The sequence below is a fragment of the Anabrus simplex genome, chromosome 1 (genome assembly GCF_040414725.1).
Source record: "Anabrus simplex isolate iqAnaSimp1 chromosome 1, ASM4041472v1, whole genome shotgun sequence".
NCBI lineage: Eukaryota > Metazoa > Arthropoda > Insecta > Orthoptera > Tettigoniidae > Anabrus > Anabrus simplex.
In genome coordinates, this window is record NC_090265.1 from 310,923,334 (window position 1) to 310,946,282 (window position 22,949).

The following is a 22,949-nucleotide window of genomic DNA, read 5'->3' on the forward strand; positions in this document are numbered from 1 at the left end:
ATGCCTGTGAAACCTGGACAATGAATGAATTCACTGGAAGGAAACTAAGAACTACGCAGAGAGGAATGGAGAGGTCCATGCTTGGGTTTACCAGAAGAGATAGAATGAGGGCCGTTGACATAAGAGCAGTCACAAATGTCGTTGACATCATAACGAGAATTTCAACCTTGAAGTGGCAATGGGCAGGACATGTAGCCCGAAGAAGGGATGACGGATGGACCAAGATTGTTCTCGAATGGAGACCAAGAGATAAACGGAGACCGCGAGGAAGGCCACCTGATCGCTGGGACAAGGACATCCGTAAAATCGCCGGAGTTAATTGGCAAAACACCGCTCAAGATCGCTGGAAGTGGAGGCAACTCCTAAATACATACCTAAGTTTCAGACTTCAAGAGGCCTATTGATAGAACTGCTGATTGTGATTAATTGATTGTGACATAAAAAAACCTACACACAGTTCAAAACAATTAGGGGAACATGTTTTGTAACTTCAGGTCTGTGAACGTTAATTTGGTAGATGGGGTTCCAATCGTCGTACAGCATACCTTGAGATCTCAGCTACTCAGGGTATGTCAAATCGAAGTTATACTCCATCAGTAGGCGTAGCCATGCATTAAAATGGCAGGTGACCCCTCAAAGCATTGTGAATAGCGGTGCGTACGTTTGTCGTTGTGAGGTACACAGATTACTTGGGTCATTTCAGCACGTTGTACGTAAACCAGCAGATCCCATGAGACATCTTAACGAGGTTCAAGTCGCAAGGGCCGTCTTTTTTGATCTAGGAAGGATGGACTTTTCGTCGTGTTGCTGTGGATCTCAATGTCTCTCCATCAGTTATTCACCACTTGTAGAATCTCTACAGTGAGACAGACCAGTTCATAAGGAGGGTTGGATAACGTCGTGGAAGCATGACAACCCCACAGAATGACCGATATCTGACCATCTGTGCGTTAAGGTGTCGTTCAGTAACTGCCTAAGAACTGCAACAAGACCTCAGGAGGGTCACTGGAGTCACTCTGTCTGACCATACAGTAAGGAACAGGTTAAAAGAAGTGTCCTTACGACCCACACGTTCTGTTCGATTGCCCCATTTAAAATAGCAACGTCGCGCAGCTCACCCTCTGTTTGCTCGCAACCACGTTAACAGGCAACTTCGCCAATGGAGAAATGTGTTGTTCACAGACGATTCCAGATTTCTCCTGACACAGCGTGATGGACGTCAACGTGTATGGAGACGCCGTGGTGAGCAGTTCATGTTAAATGTTGTCCAGGAAGGCGACAGATTCGGACAAGGTTCTGTGATGGTGTAGGGTGGGATCATTATTGATGGGCGTACGGATCTTGTCGTTGTCCGTGGTAATCTTACCTCTGCGGGGTACATCGAGCAGATACTGCTACAGCATGTGTTGGTTGCTGCATACGGTGTTGGCCCTGAATTCGTACTCATGCACGACAACGCCAGGGCTCATGTAGCGTGCATCACCAGAGCTCCCTTGCGAGAACTGGACATTCAAGGGATGAAATGGCCAGCAGTAAGTCCCGACCTTAATCCTATCGAGCATGTGTGGGATAGGCTTGACAGAATTGTTCATGGGCGTCCTGTTCCACCACAGACTTTCCAAGACCGCGATCAGACTCTTCTTTCTCAGATACGTTGGCATCTTTTGCTGGTTTTAAGAATTTAAGCTATCGGCTTAGCAAACGAGAAATCTGATCTGGAATATCAGGACTAGGAAGTAGGCCTATCAATAGCAGGCTAAAATTAACACAATCTATCAATGTTAACACACGTGTAGTATTATAATTTAACTAGGATGAATCTTTTGAAATTCAACGGAATACCAAGTCCCTTGTTCAGTAAAGTGTATTTGTGCTGCCACATGATGTCAAGGAATCGAAAGTGATACAACATTTAAGAACCAAACCAAACCAAACCAAACCAAACCAAACCAAACCAAACCAAACCAAACCAAATCCCATGGCACTACAGCCCTTGAAGGGCCTTGGCCTACCAAGCGACCGCTGCTCAGACAGAAGGCCTGTAGATTGCGAGGTGTCGTGTGGTCAGCACGACGATTCCTCTCGGGCGTTATTCTTGGCTTTCGAGACCGGGCCAGCTATCTCACCCTCAGATAGCTCCTCAATTCTAATCACGTAGGCTGAGTGGACCTCGAATCAGCCCTCTGTTCCAGGTAAAAATCCCTGTCCTAGCAGGGAATCGAACCCGGGGCCTCCGGGTAAGAGGCTGGCACGCTACCCCTACACCACGGGGCCGGCTACAACTTTTAAGGCCGTGAAAAATACTTCATTTTTATCATAAATTGTGTCAGTTATCGTTTATATTGTATGTTTTTTTAATATAAAGCAAAACTATAAGGGAAAATATCAACAGAATATCACAAGGTGAGACGAAAAACAGCCAAACAGAGAAATGTATTACTTTCATCAGTTTGAAGAAGCATACGTGTTAAATATGTAACCACTAAACTGCGTCATGGGTGAGACTGGCTTGTTCCAGAGCGCAAGTATAAGGCAGACAGTTCTGTTTACTGCTGCCGGTACATTACGCTAGCTCGTGGCATAAACATATTTTATTCCGTCGCTATGCCAACCGCTCGCCATTGATCTCCAGCTTTCAACGGTCTTTCTTCCATTAGTTACAGGTGAATCGCAATGCCTCTGCGGTGAAAACATTATAATACTCGTACTTACAGGAACACGAATTTTATGAAGGTTGCTGTTTTATTGATCTCCAAAAATTGCTAGTGTACACATTAAATATTTTAATATTAGTATACTTTCAAGTATAAGCAGACCTCGTAGCGAACTTTTAGTAGCACACAAAATATGCAAATACCATTACATTTAGGGTCAATTCCAGTGCCTAGTGGCTTAAAGGCACTTACAGCCTGTTGAGAAAGTCCAGTAAAGTTAGCATCATTAGAGTTTTTATTCATGCTCACTAAACAAAAGTAACTTCTAAGTATGCCTGCCTCGAAGAGAGAATGGTAAAGGGTTTTAGTATTGTGCCCTCGGAATTAAAGAGAAACGTTGGTTGAATAAATGCAAAATGTTGAATTTACCATAGCATTTGTAACAATTGAGATAGACCAACGAATGTTTTGGACTCTCATTCATCGTACTTTAAGGAATGAGGGTGATGTTTATTGCAGTATTAGTAGCACTGTAATTTTCAAACTTCTTACTTATCACATTACTCAGGTATACTTTTTCAAAAACGCAGAAAAGTTAGAAACTTAGAAACCGTGTATGCATGGTTTATAACATCGTAAACTTCAATATCTGAAGGAGTGTATTAATGTTTTAATGGGATACATTTTAACAGAGTTTTATTTTATTGTTAATTTTTCTACTGTAAAAATTTCACTCCAGTTACTAATGTAATAGGCATATCGGAAAAATCTCCTACTCTACAAGTGGGCGTCCAGTTTAATTAAAATTCTTTGAATATTTATAGAAAAATTCCACTTACGTAAGGAAAATTGGAAAAATAAGGAAGATGAAGGGCCACACGGAGAAGTGCACAGTATTATGAAGCATAGTATGAGGTAGTCTTGTCATCACCAGACCGAACGGTATTCACGTTCATGAGTTCCAGGTCATTTTCCACCACTGGAACAGTGGATGTTCTCAGCTTGGGCTCCAGCAGCGTGGAAATCGCTTCACCACGCTCGGCAGACTTAAATTTGAGATGTTACCTGTAAGTCATTCAACGCCTGAGACTGGTGATTTTCGACTTTTTGGAATTATGACAAGCTTCTCTACCCTCTTGAGAGGGTTTTCGACAATTTTGGAGACTTAACTTTTGCTCATATGTCACTAAATTTTGTGACAGGAAAGTTTTATTTTTTGCAGTTGGGGCCAAAGATGGAAACGGGTGAATGTGCCAGAAACATATTTCCGAGTAAACACCAATAATAGAGTTTCCGAACACAATGGCACTTTCACCTTTCTCTACCAAAGAAGACCATGAGTTAACGATTATTTACGGCCTTTGAAGTACAAGTATACTACATCCAATACATTTTACATAATTAAAAAACAATATTTAGCTTCTATAAATTTAATTAAATTAATTAATTGGCTCAGAAGTTAGAAAATACACGAGTGATAGCACACTGACACGATTGACAACACAGAAGAATTGCAGAGCGAGACGCTAGCACATTCGCTCTTCCCCACCAACTCAGCTTGGCGCATGGGACTGTGGCTCTACCTGTTGAATTTCCTATCAACTAAACTAATGACCTCAGACACAAGCACAATTTACCACCATATGCGGCATGGCTAATACCGAATGTCCACAGATAAAATTTGATATTCAGTGCGGTACAACACGGGCTGTAATGATCGTAAGAGTTTGAAATTTCATAGATATGTTAACTAAACAATGCGCTCGCGAATTATGCCACAAAAGTTATTATTTCCATGTTTGGACACCAGGCGAAAATATGGAGCTGTAAGCGGTCAGATCATGCAATATTCCGTAACTCTGGCGTCAAAATTTTCTTCCGATAGAACTGCATTGTGTCAGTTCCTTGGTTGTTGCTTGGTGCCGCATAGAGGCGCCAAACTATCGATAGTAATCGCCATCGATATTTTCCGATATTATGAGCTCTACTATCGATAGTAATCGATAGTTTTCAAAAAGTGGAAGGAATAATATCATTATGCTTGAAAATAGAATATTTATTGAACACAATACACAAAAAGTCAGTAGAAAGCACAACTATTTCATTGTTATGTAATTTCTGAAATTCAAATCGGAATCACTCGTAAATCTCTCCAGTGACACACCCGAGAAATTCTCGTTCAGCTGCAGTGCTCATTTTGCGATCGCCCGACATTTTCTCAGGTATTGTAATATATTTGGGAAAATATTTTAGAGCAATCTCAACAGATGCCAGGAGAATTTTCAGTTGGTTTCATGATGTCTTTGACCTCAAATGTGCCTTATCTTCTTTCGCCTACATACAATCTCTGACAACATATAAATCTTATTTTTGTCCCGTATTGCCATCAACTCAACTAAGGTTAGGTTGATTGGAGAATCCCACCTTCCAAAATGGTAAATAGTATTTCTGCCGGCACTAGGTACACAGAGATTCTTAAATGCAAACCTATGAATTGGAATAAACTCCTCACCAGTTAATTGTAAACAGCTGCACAATTTCTATTAGCGCGAGAAATAAGCCAAAGAAGGAAAAAAAAAAGAACTATTGTTGACTATCGATAGTAGGCAACTGACTATCGATACCAGACGATAGTGATCGCTGTCGATAACTATCGATAGCACTATCGATAGTTTTCCGCCTCTAGTGCCGCATATTGATCCCTTTCACTTCGTCGTAACGCAACAAAGTTGAAATTTTCCGTGTAAAAACTAATGCGTATTGGGAAGAGAGACCGTGCACTACTAGTGAAGTAGTTTTATCAGAATGGCAGCAATAGTAACGCTGTATATCGGGAATACCGCTGACAGAAAGAGCAGAAAAGAAGTCCCATGACAAGTAATGGACTGAAGAAAATTATTAAGAAATTCGAGGAAATAGGTGAATCAGGTGTCACACCAGGGAAAGGACGGCGGTCCACCCCCATGAATGTTGTTGATGAAGTTGCTGTAGCTATAGCAGACCGTGCAGCACATTCTCCCAATTCTGTATCCGGTGTTCGAGCAGTGTCACGTGAATTGTCGCTATCCCGGTGAAACAAGATTTTGAGGCGCATTTTACAATAGTAACCCTATAAACTTTATACTGTACATAAACTGAAACCCCAAGGTGTTTGACAACGCCGTTACTTTGCCCTTCGGTTTCTGGTGCGCGTGGAATTGGAAAACATGTGGCTTGGGGAAAATTCTGTGGACTGACGAGGCGCATTTTTCTCTGGAGGGTGCAGAGAATGAACAGAGCTGTCGCATATGGGATTCGACTACTCTAGACGTTGTGCAGGAACAACAATTGCATTCAGCTTACGTGACTGTTTTGTGCGGTTTTACAAGCTTCTTCATTCTCAGTCCGTTTTTCTTCGAGGAGATGAACTCTCTTGGGCCTGTTAGGCGTACAGTGACATCTGCACGTTATAGCGATCTTCTTGTGCAACACGTGATTCCAACTTTGCAGGAAGGCTACTGTGACCACACATTTATTTTCATGCGAGATGGGGCAACACCAAATAACGCTCGCCAGGAAAGAATTGCTTCGAGAAACCTTCAGTAACGACCGTATTATCTCCAGGCATTTTTCCAGATGCATGGCCTTCGAGGTCGCCTGACCTAAAACCATGAAGAACTTGGCAGGTTCGATCCTGGTTCAGTCCGGTGGTATTTGAAGGTGCTCAAATACGTCAGCCTCGTGTCGGTAGATTTACTGGCACGTAAAAGAACTCCTGCGGGACTAAATTTCGGCACCTCGGCGTCTCTGAAAACCGTAAAAGAGTAGTTAGTGGGACGGAAAACAAATATTAGAAAGAGAAAACCATGAAGTGAAAAAGTGGCTGAATTTTTAGAAAGAATATCTACAGAATATCTCAAAAACTGAACATGTAACAGACGTAAAAAAGGGGTATTATTAATCTGACTTAAAAATAAAGAAACACGTACTTTTCTGTTTCCGGAAATAACACTTCTGGTTGGTGTTACATGATCTGAAATTGTGACTTCCCAAATACATAAATAATAGGTGTTACTTTGTTTTTAACGAAGATTCCAAATACCGTTAATTATCACGTCTGTAACATCTTCAGTTTTGAGATATCAGTATCCTAATAAAACAATTCAATGCAATTTTCAGTCCTTTTTGTCCCCCGTAAGTGGGTTGTGCTTTCGGAAATTCCACTTGAGGGGGGGGGGGGGCGGGCGGGCATGAAATGAATTAAAACGTGGGTTGAAGTATTTTTATTACGATACTTATCTTCCTTATAAATGAAATCGTAATGACCGTGTGTCGGTACACTGACTATTTTAGCGAAATTATCGTACAATTATTCGTTTCAGGTGTAATAATGACCATCTGCATATATTTTACCTTTCGTTTCCTGAAAGTCCTCATTTTACCACTCTCTCCAAAATTACGATGGCGGCACAATCCGCCAGACGAGCTAGAAAATTGAAATTTCCCAAATTTATACGTTTCAGCTCGTAACCAACGGAAAAATTATAGGTATTAGCTTGTAACCAACGGAAAAATTATAGGTTTTAGCTTGTAACCAACGGAAAAATTCCAAGGTTTAAATTTTTCACGTTTTACCCCCGGAGAATAACGAAATTTAGAGGCATTTTTAATGACGGTGCACACCTTCGTTTCGAGGTATTTCGTGGCTAAACGGTAAGTCGTATCACAAAACGGATGCTACAGTCTCAATTCACTTTGGTCGTATGACGATTTGTCTCTATGCATTGTGCGTCAGATTTGGTTGTGTTTCTCGACTGTACGTAAATTTTGCTGTATTTACTCGTATAATTTTGTAGTTTGACACACTTACAGGAAAGACAGAATCATTAAATTTGGCACGAACATTAGCCCTGCCAGTAGCCATATGGGAGACAAATTCTATGTTTCTAGCTATCACATATGTACATAAAACGTAATCCAGTGTGTGAAAACCTTACCCAAATTTTTCCCTATTCAAAATTTCGAACTCAATCTAACCCATAAATAGAGGAGTTACGAGAAAATTGCATAGGATCAATGATTTAGACCGCTAAAAGTGTCATCCTACGGTACTATCTGTTTGTCGATATATTGTACCGGTCAGTAGCAGTTAATCTGTAAATGAAATGGCGTATGGCTTTTAGTGCCGGGAATGTCCGAGGACAAGTTCGGCTCGCCAGATGCAGGTCTTTCGATTTGACTCCTGTATGCGACCTGGGCGTCGTGATGAGGATGAAATGATGATGAAGACGACACATACACCCAGCCCCCGTGTCAGCGAAATTAACAAATTAAGGTTAAAATTCCCGACCCTGCCGGGAATCGAACCCGGGACCCCTGTGACCAAAAGCCAGCACGCTAACCACTTAGCCATGGGGCCGGACAATCTGTAAATGAAACTCTGCAATATTTAAACATGCATATACATTCGTATGTTGATCTACATTCGTATATCCATTGGAGTCGATTTGTAGCGATCAAGAAGGGGTGTGTCTGCCATTATAATTAATATTTTACAAATCGGTAGTGACTGTCAGCAGGAAGGCGTCTGCTATTGTAATCAATATCCCTACATCGTCTTTTACTGGGAGTAGGAATGGGCCCTTCTCCAACTCCTGTGTGATTGACTTTAGTAGGGAGGACTTACCATTGTAATGAAAGAGCAGATTTGACTGTTAGAAGGCAAGGGAGCATGCAATTTTCTTCAAAACTCCCCTTCCCGATTGTGTCTGGGAGTAGAAAACTGGGACTGCCAATGTATCGATAACTCCCGAAATCGTTTGTGAACGCACAGTAGACAAGGGATCCTTCTGTTATAATGAAAACTTGTCAACTCGATTGTGAATTGTAGAATGAAAGTGAGCCTGCCGTTATCATCTCAACCCCGCAACTCGCACTATACATTGGAAACAACGTATGGGGAATTCCCCATCTTGTTTCTTGGATAACGGTAAAAGACATGCAATTTAAAAAATATATTCACTGAATATACAGTAATTTACTTCAATATCCGCATACAAGGTAGAATACCGTTGCGAAGCACGGGTATATCTGCTAGTCGCAATATAAGGAAAATAAAACTTCGAACGGGGATGTTTCTGATTCACAGTGTAAAATGTTGACGTAAAATACGTACCATGTGATAGGTATTGTCGAATTGTCGAGAAAATGGTCAGCCGCGCGGCACAGGTACTTTATTGCCTACAGATGGCTGCGCTATTGCAGCATCTGATGATATCATAGAATGGTCAGACTCTTCTTGCGTAGTACATTCTTCCTTCCTCTTCACAATGAAATGGTCAACAGTGTCGTCTCACGTGTTGTGTAGAAATTATTTCGACCTTAGAAATTTAACGATTTTGTAACGCTCAACGGTACAAGTATGGTTCCGAATCCAGTGACGTATGCTACCCATTTCGTTACGTATAGTCCGGTAATTCATTCCCCAGGCGTGATGGTATCGATTGGGTGGTTGAGTAGATCTCCTCCTTCTCAATCGGCGGTGGCTCGTAAACATAGATAGGTAGGATACGATATTCTAATCGGTTATGAAATAAGAGCAAATCCATTTGACTTGCTGTGAACGGCTTCATTCTTTTATTAAAACAACTCATGAATAATGACAGTGCTTGTGCAGCAACTTGTAAAACTACAGAGAGTCGAGAGTTGCAGTGCACTGCAAGGTCGGCGATAGGAAGTGAACAGGCAACTGTACGTACAGAAGTCGTGGACGTCTAACTAGCCGACTGCAGGTTAAAGTTAAAGTTTAAATGACGTCTGGTCCAAGAAGTGGAAGTCATATGAGGACAATATGGACAAAGAAATTATCAGTTCACCAGAAGGCAGTATTTAGAAGTAGAGAAAGCGAGGGTAACAAGAAGTAAGGCTACCAACCTAACAAAACTTAGTCGTAAAAGATAACAAGAGTGGAGACTAGGGTGTTTTTCGAAGAAGATAATAAACGAAGAGGTGAAACAATTAATGACCGAAACGGACGTGATTACTTTTGTTGGGTGTTGAGTTGCACCAGGATATGAAGTTCATACAAACGGTTTTAAAATATATAACAATACAAGAGATAGGATAGCTCAGTGTGGGAGATATCCAGCTGTAAACTAACCTTAATTAGGGCCGATTTGCAGGAGAAAACTGAAATAATAGAAACAGAAATAGAAATTGTTTAAATGAAAATAAAGACGAATCGGAAAGGAGAAATGAGCGTGTCTTGGTTTTGTATACAGCCCTCCAGAAGGTTTCCCATTTGGGAGCAAATATTTCTTGCTTGAGTTGGCAAAGAAATAAAGATTAAGAAATTATGAAGATGGAGGTACTGTGAATGTTTTGAATGGGTGGTGGCCAGGAGATGAAATAGGTAACATTACATATACGGCATAACAGAAAAGGGAGGAAGCCTTATAGACCTGGTATTATGTTCAAGGGGGTATTACGATTCGTAAAACGGACAACGGTTAAAGGTTAGGTAGAATGTTACCTCTTACCAATAGTTATTAATCTGATAAGTATGGAAGAATATAGCATGATTTATTACCAAGGAAATATTAAACAGAGATTAGAGCCTAAATATACATGGAAAGAGGACCTAAGCACAAAAGGAGAAGTTTCGAAATGATGGAGAGGGATAATACTTATTATTTAAAATAACAAAAAAGATGCGAAATTCAGCATTCAGAAAATACTACATTGATAACAGGACAGAAGATGCGACTACAGGTGAAATGACTGCCAAAAATTTCTGAGTGGTGAAATCAAGAATTCAGAAAAAAAGGGAGGAAGGAACGAAAACATTAAAATCATACGGGAAGGTAGAACTGCATTCTGTAGCAAATGAAAAGAGCATATAGAACCATTGGTAAACACAAAGTACTCATGGAACATCGCCCTCTACTAGAAGAAGAAGCGAAATGAAAATCTAAACAGAGATTCTAAATGAAGGGACAACAAAAAGTATGGAATGGAATATACCAAATCCGTAGAGAATATACAATCCCAACACAAGTGAATAGAAGTCATGCTGAATGGAGGGAAATACGAATATATAGACCGAGCGAGTTGGCCGTGCGGTTAGGGGCGAACAACTGTGAGCTTGCATCCAGGAGATAGTGGGTTCGAACCCCACTGGTTTTTCCATTTTCACACCAGGCAAATGCTTGGGTTGTACCTTAACTGAGACCACGGCAGCTTCCTTCCCACTCCTAGCCCTTTCCTATCTCATCGTTGCTTTAAGACATATTTGTGTCGATGCGGTGGATAAAGATAAAAGGGAAGGATAAAGGTAAAATCAAAAATGAATCTGAACTTACACTAGTGTTAAGTAGGCAATGGCAATGGTATGATGATAAACGGGCTTAAAAGTCAGGTTGTGACTTTTACAAATAGGAAAAGTCCTATCAGTTTTAATTACTCCATTGATGGGGTGAATGCTCCTTTTGAGGATCATTGTAAGAACCTAAGTGTTAATATAAGGAAAGATCTTCATTGCGGTAATCACATAAATGTGATTGTAAGTAAAGGGTGCAGATCTCCGCACATGGTTATGATGGTATTTAGGGGTTGTAGGAAGGATGTAAAGAAGAGGGCATATAAGTCTCTGTTAAGAACCCAACTAGAGTATGGTTCCAATGTAAGGAACCCTCACCAAGGTTACTGGATTCAAGAACTGGAAAAGATCCTAAGAAAAGCAGTTCGATTTGTTCTGGGTGATTTCCGACAAAAGCGTTATAAAAGTGTTGAATAGTTGGCCTGGGAAGACTTGGGGAGAAAGGAGACGAGCTGTTCGACTAAGTGGTATATTCCAAGCTGTCAGTGGAGAGATGGCGTAGAATGACATCAGTAGACGAATAATTGTGAGTGGCGTCTTTAAAAGTAGGTAACGTAACAATATGAAGATAAAGTTGGAAGACAAGAGGAGAAAATGGGGAAAATATTAATTTATAGGAAGGGTAGTTAGGAACTGGAGTAATTTACCAAGGGAGATGTTCAATAAATTCCCAATTTCTTTGCAATCATTTAAGAAAGGTTAGGAAAACAACAGATAGGGAATCTGCCACCTGGGCGACTGCCGTAAATGCAGATCAGTAGTGATTGATTGATAGTGCTAATTATTGAACACCAGGGAGAGCAAAGAAGCAATGTAATATTATAAGAGGAATGTGGGAGAAAGAATTGAAAGTGGATGAAAACAGATAAGATTCTTGTAGCTAGTAGTAGGAATATGTATAAGGAAATATCGTAGACCTAGACTCTATAACGTTGTTAAAGTCTAGGAAGTACTCGGAATGAACTCGATGGATGAAGTTGAACGCATAAAACGGCTGCTTTGGTGGGGTCATGTGAGGCGAATGGAGGAAGGTAGGTTACCTAGTAGAATAATGAATTCTGTTATGGATGGTAAGAGAAGTAGAGGGAGACCAAGGTGATGATGGTCAGACTCAGTTTCTAACGATGATAAGAGATATAGAACTAAACGGAGCCACTTAACTAGTTACAAACAGAGGACTGTGGCGGCGATTAGTAAATTCACAAAGTATTGCAGACTGAGCGCTGAAAGGCATAATAGTCTATGATGAAGATGTATGTTTATGTATGTAATAGTAAGAAGACGGATGGTATATAAGGCTATCAGGTGTAAAATTCGCCAAATTCAACACTGAAACAAATTTGAGTTAAACACGAAATTCAATATTTCATTGTTCATTGTTGCTTTGTGCAACACTGTCAAACGTAATTGTTGTTCGATTTAATTGGTTTCCTTTCAATTAAAAATTCACAGAGTGAGCCGCCACTATAAAGCTAAGTTTTATTCCTAATTAGAATGGATTTTACGTCTTATGAAAGGTCATGAATCATGTTTAACACATGCCATGTACAGTCTGCGTACTATGAAGTCGATTTATTATTATTATTATTATTATTATTATTATTATTATTATTTCTCCAACGTTCTTAAATTTTATTGGGATATATCTCTCACTGACATGAAAAGGTCGTAGTTGCAAATTAATTATCAACATCATTTTCCCCGCAATTTATTTCATTTGCCAATAGATGGTCCGGCCCTGCTCATATCTATCCACTATTCTCTTTCCTGGCTGAAGACGGAAGGATCCAGCAGCGGTAAGGAAAGGGCTGGCACATTCCTCTCAAGTTGGAACTGTTGAGAACAATTGGGAAAGTGCTGCAGCATATAACTCGAACATCTTGCTGCATAGTTGTGTAGTTTGTTACTCACCCATTTAATTGGCTCCAACCAGACAACTATGCTCTTAGTAGCTATTATGCACTTGACGTGAATGTAAATTAATAACATGCAATGATCAACAGTGTAGCAGCTCAACTTGCAGGAGGACAATAGGGAACACATAATTGCTTAGCTTGTTGGAGAACTAACATTATTTATTTCCTTTGCTTAGTTAATATATAATTTCATTCTCAAGAAACTACATTATTATTATTATTATTATTATTATTATTATTATTATTATTATTATTATTATTATTATTATTATTAATTAGTTTTGGACCACCAGTGGACTACTGTGCTTGTGTTTTAACTGCGTTGTTGTTGTTGTTTTTAGCCGCTTCTGCTGTTCTTGGTGGGAGATTTGGTGGCTGTTCTTTTGTTGGTACTTTGAGCTTTTATAACGGCCCATTTTTGGTCTCGTTGTTGTTAGCTTCTCTAAGGGATATTAGAAAGGGTCTGGTTTCGTTAGTCAAACCGTTGTTGCTCTCATTAGTTATTGTGACAATATTAATATTAAGTACTGCGAGATCTTGCTCTACCTGCTTGATCCCTAGGGATCCATTGACTTTACCCTTGTTGGCTATTTTTAAGATCTTATAGGACGGCCTTTAGGGGTCCATTCTCTACAGGTGTCCATAAAAAGCCGGCCGTCTTGTGCTTGCTTTTGTGAGGTTTTCTTGTTGCTTGAGTTCACGGTTTGCTTTTTACAATCGTCCTTTTTCTGCCCATTTGGCAGATTTCCGATCAGTATTTTAACTAGTCTTTTCTTAAATGATTTCAAACAAGTTGGAAATTTATCAAACATCTCTCTTGATAAATTGTTCCTATTCCTAATTCCTCTTTCTACGCGTATAAACGAGTATTTTCCTCAATTCGTCTTCCTGAATTTCAACTTTGCCTTCATTTTGTCATCATTCCTAGATTTAAACACTCCTATTACCTTCTCAAGATCTTCTTTTCTTGTACTTTCAGGGTTCACACTAGGGTGTTTTCGTTAGAGATAGGTACTTTGCTGGATAGAGGACTCACGGTCTGACTACTGCTTTAAGTCTTAGTTTGACTTTAATCAACAGATGTTTCTGCAGACATGATATGCTCTGTTCAGCAACCACAGTTTTATTGAGATCTCCTGAAATACATGATTTGGGCTGATGACCTTAGCTGTCAGTCCCCTTTAAACAATAAGCAAGAAATCCGCTATTCAAGGAACTTGAGATTTAGGCTCTCTTGATTAGCTTGGTATTACTGACTCTCATCGTTCTAGGGGCGTATTTCGTATTGGTAATGAACTCAGTCCTTCCGATGTTAATCATGAGACCCGTTTATCTGCTATTGAATGTATTGTTTGGAGGTACACAGAAGCGTTTTGCATATCGTTTAATAGTAAGGTCAGATTATCAATAAAGTTCAGGCATGGAATCCTAAATTTGTCTGCTTTGATCCTCATCCTTAATCCGATGTTCACTGGCAGAGATCTGATGTGTTTCCCGGGATCTTTTCCAGGATAAAGTTATATAATATACATGAGGCATCGTCTCCTTGCCTCACTCCCATCCCCTAAACTTTACTGTAGAAGCGATGTTATTCGGGATGACTTTAATCAACCTCCTGATTTTGTCGCTGAGTCCTTCTTCCTATAGGGGTTTGAAGAGTGCGGTTGTATTTTCCACATATTCGTATGCCTTCTAGAAGTCGTCTAAGATAACTACTCTATGTTTGCCTCTTTTCATGCTATAGTGGAGGATAGACTTGAGGTTTTGTATCTGTTCGATACAGCACTTCGATGCTCTCAACACCGCTTGGTATCCCCCTAACTGGGCAAAGATCCACATGGGTCGACGCCCCGAACAAATAGCGTTTTAAAAAAGATTCCCCTAACTCGTAATCTTGAGAGACCTTACAGGTGACTGCAAGGAGTAATATTATTATTTACTTAGTTATTTATTTTCTTACATACTTCTTAATTATAGACTGTTTCGTCTTTCGTCGTTCAATCTGAAAGCCTGTGTGCATAAACACTAAGCGCTTCCAAAATCCCCACTCTGTACTCTCGTTTAGTTCCACATCTCTTATCATTGAATCATAAGAAAGTGAGCCTAACATTCATTTCCTTCTACTTCTCTTACCGTCTGTGCTTGAGGAAAATTAATAAGTAACCTAATTTCGTCCATCCGTCTCACAGGACCCTACCATAGAAGCCGGTTCAACCGCACAGCTTCATCCATGGAGTTCATTCCTAATACCATCCAGCTTTTCATACCGAGTAAGATACTTTTCTACCATTGTTCCTACCTGTTTGTACCAGGAATCATTCGCACTACTTTCATGTTCACAATTTATATCTTATAAATATGCTGACCTGAGACCACCCGGCTTTCACTCTTGTACAGTCAAGTCGTTTTGAGAACAGATCGACGCCAGATATAATTTCGTCCGAGATCTCAGTTCTTCCTTACAGAATATTGTTTATCGCTACTGTCAACTCATTGCATTAGTTATTATTATTATTATTATTATTATTATTATTATTATTATTATTATTATTATTATTATTATTATTATTATTATTATTATTATTCCCAGTATATCCCCTGACTCGTTAAAAGTGACTACAAAGGGACCATGGACTTTCATTTTGGGGGCGGGGGATGGCGACCACGGATTCCCTAGCTGAGTATGGCATTGCTTCCACTTACGTGTGTCAGACTCCTCGTCTTTATGTTTCCAATCAGACCTCCCTTGGTCAACTCCGACGGCATTACGTTTGAGATGCGTAGGGAATCTTTCATTTTCACGCCCTCCATGGTATTTCTTTTGCCGATACCTTCAATCTTCTAATTTCGGATTTCTTCCATTGTTCCTTCTGATTAGTGTTAATTGAGATGGTTGCCCAGCTGTATTTTCTCTTAAAACAATAATCACCACCAGCAGTATTATTATATTCTTCATTTTCTCTTACTTCCTCCAAAAAAACTTCGGTAGTTACACGCAGGAAGTTTTACAGGCTCAGTCAATATTTGTGAATTGTCTGACTATATGACAACTGTCTAATACAGCTGTCTTCTAGATTTAGATCATTTATGGTAGATTCAGTTTGTGTAAAGCTTTTCTGTAGCTGTTTCGCCGTGACTCCAATTGCTGAGGTAGCAAGAGGAACAGCAATAGCTGTTTTCAGTAATTAGGGGTGTTTGATTTCTTCTTCCATTTTCTGAGAATTTATTGTTTAATCTTCATTTTAACGTGCGTTTGGTATAACAATGACCGATCTCGATAGCTGTAGTCGCTTAAGTGCGGCCAGTGTCCAGTATCCGAGAGATAGTGGGTTCGAAACCCACTGGCGGCAGCCCTGATAATGGTATTGTGCGGTTTCCCATTTTTACACCAGGCAAATGCCGGGGCTCTACCTTAATTAAGTCCACGGCCACTTCCTTCCCACTCCCAGCCCTTTCCTGTTCCATCGTAAGACCAATTTGTGCCGGTGAGACGTAAAGCAACTTGTAAAAACAGTATAACAATGTTTATAATCATATATGTTATGTCACTGATTATTATTGAAGTATTATTATTATTAGCGTATGGTAACGTACACAAAACAATACAATGATTAAATATAAATGAACAGTAAGCACAAACCATTATATACATAATTATAAGATATACACATAACATTGAAAACAATCATGCAAGCAAAAGGGTTCAAAGATTTAGATCCAAATTCTCTAGCCATTGTATGGCCTCAGCAGAAGCCACCACAAAGTCCTGGCTAGATCCAGCGAATGCCCTTCCAATGCATTCGGTGACGATATGGTCGATAGTCTGATTAACTGCCCCACAGTCACAGGCTGGGGAAGATCTCATACCCCATTTAAACATCATTGAACCACATCTCCCGTGGTTAGTACGGACTCTGTTGAGGGCTACCCATGTCTTGCGGGGTAAATCAAAGCCAGCTGGAAGATTCTTATAAATGAACAATGCCCGCCATTGAGTCGGAGCTACGCTGTTCCACTCTTGTTGCCAATCTGCTTTTGGATTGAAATCCCTTCTAACAAGTTCCTGTGCTGTTTGAATAGGAGGAGATCTTGATTTGAGGCGGCTGAATCTGACGTTAGCATCTTCATGGATGGGGAGATCATGATTGGTTAATATCTTGCTGTATTCTCTAAACAAGTTGTTCAATCTTCTAATTCTAGGAGGTTCTATGTGGCTGAGCACTGGCAACCAGAAAAGAGGAGTAGATTTTACTGTGCCACTTATGACACGCATTGTTTCATTCAGGACCGGGTCCACCTTTTTAGCATGAGAGCTGTTGATCCATACGGAAGAACAGTACTCAGCTGTGGAAAGCATCAGCGCCATAGCTGAAGTACGCAAAGTAGATGCAGAGGCTCCCCATGTGGAGCCAGCAAGTTTGTGAATGATGTTGTTGCGTGACCTTAATTTGGCTGCTAGGTTGGTTAGATGTTTCCTGTATGATAGCGTTCGGTCGAGAGTAACTCCAAGATATTTGGGGTTGGCATTGTGAGGGAGAAGACTTCCATTAAGTGACACTTTCGAGGTGATATTCGCTTGCCGGTTATTTAAATTGAAGAAGCAGGTTTCCGTTTTACTAGGGCTTGGTTTCAAGCACCACGTTTTGAAGTATGTGCACAAAACATCCAGATCTGCATTTAAAGTTCTCTCTATCACATTAGCATCCACATGCTGACTAATTATTGCCAGATCGTCGGCATAAGCAAACTGACGAGAGCTCGTGACAGGTATGTCTGCAATATACAAGTTAAACAGTAATGGAGAGAGAACAGATCCTTGAGGTAAACCATTGTTAAGTACCTTTATTTTGCTGTGATTTGTATGCATGACTACCTGGATAATTCTGTTTGAGAGCATATTGTTAATCAGACGCGACATTTGACTACACTTTGTCAGTTTAAAGAACTTATACACAATACCTTCTCTCCACACTGTATCATATGCAGCTGTTAGATCAATAAACACTGCACCACTCTTTAATTGCTTTTCAAAACCTGTCTCAATATGTGTTGTCAATGCAAGCACCTGATCTTCACAACTACGTTGAGGTCTAAAACCAGCCTGTTCGATTGGAATGATTTTAAAAATTAGAGGACTTATTCTATTGTAGATAAGCCGTTCCAAGAGCTTAAAGCAGACACTCATTAAGGCAATTGGTCTATAGCTTTCGACAGAATCCGTAGGTTTACCAGGTTTTAAGATAGCTAGTATCTTAGTTCGTTTAAACTCTGAAGGGAGTTGACTTGTTCGGAGTATGTTTGAAAAAAACTGCACTAGCCAGTTCCTTACATTTTTCCCACAGTGCTTCAAAAATTCTGGGTGTATACCATCAAAACCCGGGGATTTTCCATTTTTCAATTCATTTAAGGCAAGCAAAAGCTCTTGCTCAGTAAAAGGAGCAGAAATGTTGGAAGAAGTAGTGCACTCCTTTTTCAAACGGAACAGTTCGTTTTTTATAAACCTTTTGTGTAATTTGTCTGGCTTGGATTTGGACAAACTGGCAATGCGACTAGCAATATGATTAGGTGAAACTTCTGGTTTCATCTGGGGACTGTAAGGTATTCTTCCCAGCTTCTTTAGAAGACTCCAAGCTTTTCTACTTGAGTGTCTGAAGTCCAGTGTATCTATGGTTTCCTTCCATCTGCTTCGTCTAGCTTCATCTAGTTTATGAAGGAGCTCGTCAGCTACATCTTTTTCACCACTCTCCTGGAAATCCTCATAAAGTACTTCACAAGCCTCATCCCACCCTGGAATAAAGTCCTTTCTCACTCCGCGGGGAATATGTCTTTTAGCACATGTTAGAGTAGCTTTCACAAACCTAGAGTAGTTACTAACCTCAGGAGGAATCCATCGTATGGTACTGTCAAGATCAGCTGAATAGCTCTCCCAACTAGCTTTACTAGAGTTCCAACGAGGGAGTGGAGAAGATCTTATAATAGGAATCTGCATTCCAGTTTCCAGAAGGACAGGTCGATGTTGACTATGTGGAAAGTTCATAAGAACTTTACGAAACACAGGTAAGCTGGATCCCTGACAATCACATGAAGCAAAGCACAAGTCAGGATTGGTCTCTGAGTCCCATCTTCCTGACTTGAATGTTTCATGGTGAGGAATTTAAAACTTTTGATGATGATGATGATGATGAAGAGTCATGGTAGAGATGCTGGGTAGTGAGCTAGTTTGCCCGTCTCGTTTCTCATTGAGCCAGAAATCTTATCGAAGCAAATACACCAATCATCCCCTCAAGCCATACTTTCACATTCTTCATCTCAGAGACTAATAATAATAATAATAATAATAATAATAATAATAATAATAATAATAATAATAATAATAATAATAATAATAAGCAGAAGAGGAAGAAGAAACAACTCTTAAGAATCTTATGCAGCATTCAACATTCAACAAACTGCAGTTCTCATCATGTGCAGGATTATGCAAAATGTTCCTTACAGAAAGTTTGACGGTAATTTAGAAAATATCCTATTATTGTATTAAGTACAGTTGTATTTTATAGTTATTTATCTGCGCACTATACTAGATGACGAGTCTGTGGGATGAATAATAGTAATAATAATAATAGTAATAATAATAATAATAATAATAATAATAATAATAATAATAAACGCTTGCTAAAACAGTAATCACCACCATCAATTGAAATTATCTCTCCCATTTTAATATCTAGACCTATGATAGGGTGTAAAATGTGACAGATCCAAGGTTCGAATCCATGCTCTGTCATAGGTGATAGGGTATTTGATTAACCACCTCATTTTAAGGATATCCACGACTGAAATCTCTGGTCTGATCGTTATTTGCTCTTAATATACATTCGGATGTGAAGGATATTAAAAGGTATTGAATCCACACTATATTACTTTTTTTTTTTTTTGCAAGTTGCTTTACGTCGCACCGACACAGATAGGTCTTATGGCGACGATGGGACAGGAACGAGCTAAGAGTGGGGAGGAAGCGTCCTGGCCGCGCTTAAGCGACTGCAGCTATCGAGATCGGTGAAAAGAGCAAAGTGCATCAAATGTGCCCCAAGTTCACTGTAATTTCTTCTTCTAATTAGGTTTGCGTATGAGAAAGCACGTGGCGGAATGCAATGACGAAGAAGAATGTGTTGCTGGATATGTACCAATCACGAGTTTACTTGAAAATCTTTTTGTCAAGAACAAATCTATGAAGCTGGAACCCCAAGAATCACATTCAAACGCTCCATGAGAGGAACTACTTGTCCCCAAAAATCTATAAATGCCTGAGCGTCAGTGGAAAAATGCTTATAATCAAGATATCAGCCTTGTGGTCTTTTAGAGGCCAGATCCATTCTCGCCCTGAATTTCGAATTCATACACTGGACTTTCAGCGGTGCTAGATGGAGACTTGGTGAATGAAGCTGGGTACGAATCGGGGCTTAAAACATTTTCGAGTTCGCATTGTTCGATACCATGACTTGTAAGTAAAAGACGTTGCCAGGGAACACTTGGAGAATTACTGATCGTTCGATATCAATTCCGGAGTTATATAATTAACCCCTCAGCATACGAATTGTATCCGTGCCTGTCGCATTGAAGTACCCATTAAGTTATTGATGAGATCTCTTATTTCAAACAGATATTCAAGTCGCGTGTGCTAACAAACTAGTGCTTATTAAGTAGTTGATGTGTTGTAAGGGAAGTTTAAATAATTGTGCATGTCATTTGACTGGCGTAGTGCTTCGTTTCAGCTGAAAGTAAGTTTGAGGCAGTGTTAATCTCCTTTCAAGTGTCATGCATTGAATGATTACGAGATGAGTGTTACCCTCAATATGGAAAGATAAGCATAAAGTAGGTCTTTGCTGGCAATATGTAGTGTTTACGGTGCACTATGTCTTCTGGTATGGGCTAGACTAAATTTGTTACTTTCATTGACCTGTCTCGGTCTTATCTTTGGCTTTGACAAAAAGAAAATGAGTGATGCTAGTAATGCCATTCCTTATGCAGCCAGTCTCTGCTATGGATGATGTGAAATTGTCGCTCATAGGGCCGATTGGTGCACGCATTTTAGTGGGCTTGGCAGACTGATATGCAATAGCAACTTCTGGCTCAGTAAGGAGAACAACGGGAAACTACCTCACTCCTCATTTCCCTAGTACGCCTCTTCAGTGACACCTAGGCCATCTATGAGAGCTAATGGTGGACCAGTTGAGGATCCGACCAGCCTTCGGGCTGAATACCCGACATACATACAAGCATAAAGCCCAGATGAGAGAACCATGGACCTTAATGCAGGATATATCTTCTACCATTTAAGTATACATCTTGTTCTGCTATTGTGCGGGTTAGCTGTCTCATTTAAATTCATTTTTGTTTATTTTCTTGTCATTTTACGTAAGTAAACAGGTCAGATCTTCATTATACCGGTGTATTCAGTGAATTATTTCCCAGTTTAAATCTGATGTGGTTTTAGCACCGATGATCTAATTATCCATGAGAATTTTATGATCACTAAGTTGTCAACATGGATTGCATAGGTTAACATTTTAATAAATAAATCAGCTGAACAGACCTGCCTAACATTTGCATATTAGCATTACAAGTTGTAATGTTTAACCCGACCGGGCATGCATGAATAGCATATATTTTACCCAGTTATTAACGAAGTGTCTTAAAGTCTACAGCTTTACATTTTTTGAGAGGCCTTTTCAGTGATTTAATTATTCAATTGCAATTTGTTTGGATTCTGTAGGCGAAATGTTCTTTTAAAAGATATAACCAAGCCGCCTTCCTCCCCTAAGGTTACTGACCACATATCAACATTACAGCGTGGGTGAATCCTCCCCCGTTGTCCATAAAACAAACAAAATGACAAGGGAAAGAATCAGCTGAGCCTCAGTTATCCTTATCTAAATACACTTCTGAAAGAGAAGCCACCCTATCGTACATAACCTGTAGTATTTACACAGAACAATAAAATCACCTGCCAATTTGGCTCTTATTTACATCTCAGATGCTCAACGCACCTGTCATTCAAACGACTAAATATCACCGAATGTTCTAATGATTTCACTCGTCACAGTGGCTATGGTAATGTCTCACTGTAGACGGTGTGTGTGACCAAGTCCAATTACATCACATCGTGTTCATATAACAATTTAAACAAGTCTGAAATGCCGCTTTTAACATCGAAAGAGTCAGATAAAAATGAAATAGGCCTGAAAATACATCCAGCTGTAAGATCCTAGTAAACTATATAATAAAAATCTTCCGGGCTATTATGCCGTGGTCCACTCCTCTCGTTTCTTCCAGACGCTTCGACTACTGCTGTGGTAGTCATCTTCTGTGGTGTCGTGTAGATACGATCTCGTGTATCCCGCTGGTGACTGCGATCACTCATTGGTCCCTCGGGACCTCTGAGAATGCTGGTCTGGATTGGGTCGTGCCGAGCACTCTGTCGTTTGGTTGGGTCTCTGAACACACGACCTCTGATTGGTTCGCACCGTGCAGTATGTCCCCAGGTTGAAAATATGAGAGCATTTTGATTACAAAAAATTAAAAAATAGAATTCTGATTGGGTCGCACAGATCAGACTGTCGTCTGAATGGATCTCGGAGTGCACGACCTCCATTTGGGTCGTGCCGGGCAATGGATTCTCTGGTTGGTTGACTGTGATGTCCCTGATCTTAGTTAGCTAAGGGGTGTACCAGGCCTTGTTGAGTTTCAGTCCTTCCTCCTTTCTATTAAAGTTATCCGGATGTTTGTGTATTTCGATTGCTTCCCTGTAGAGACGTGCCTGAAAGTGGGATGTTGTGGCCAGTATATCAGTATCCTCGTAACGGATCTCATGCTTTCCGTCAAGCAGTGCATGCTCAGCTACTGCTGATTTGACGTCTTTCCCCAAGCTACAGTTCTTTTTAAACTCCGTCAGGCGAGTGTTGACACTTCTGCAAGCCGTGCCAATATAAACAGCTCCACAGCTGCACTGTACCCTATAGGCCC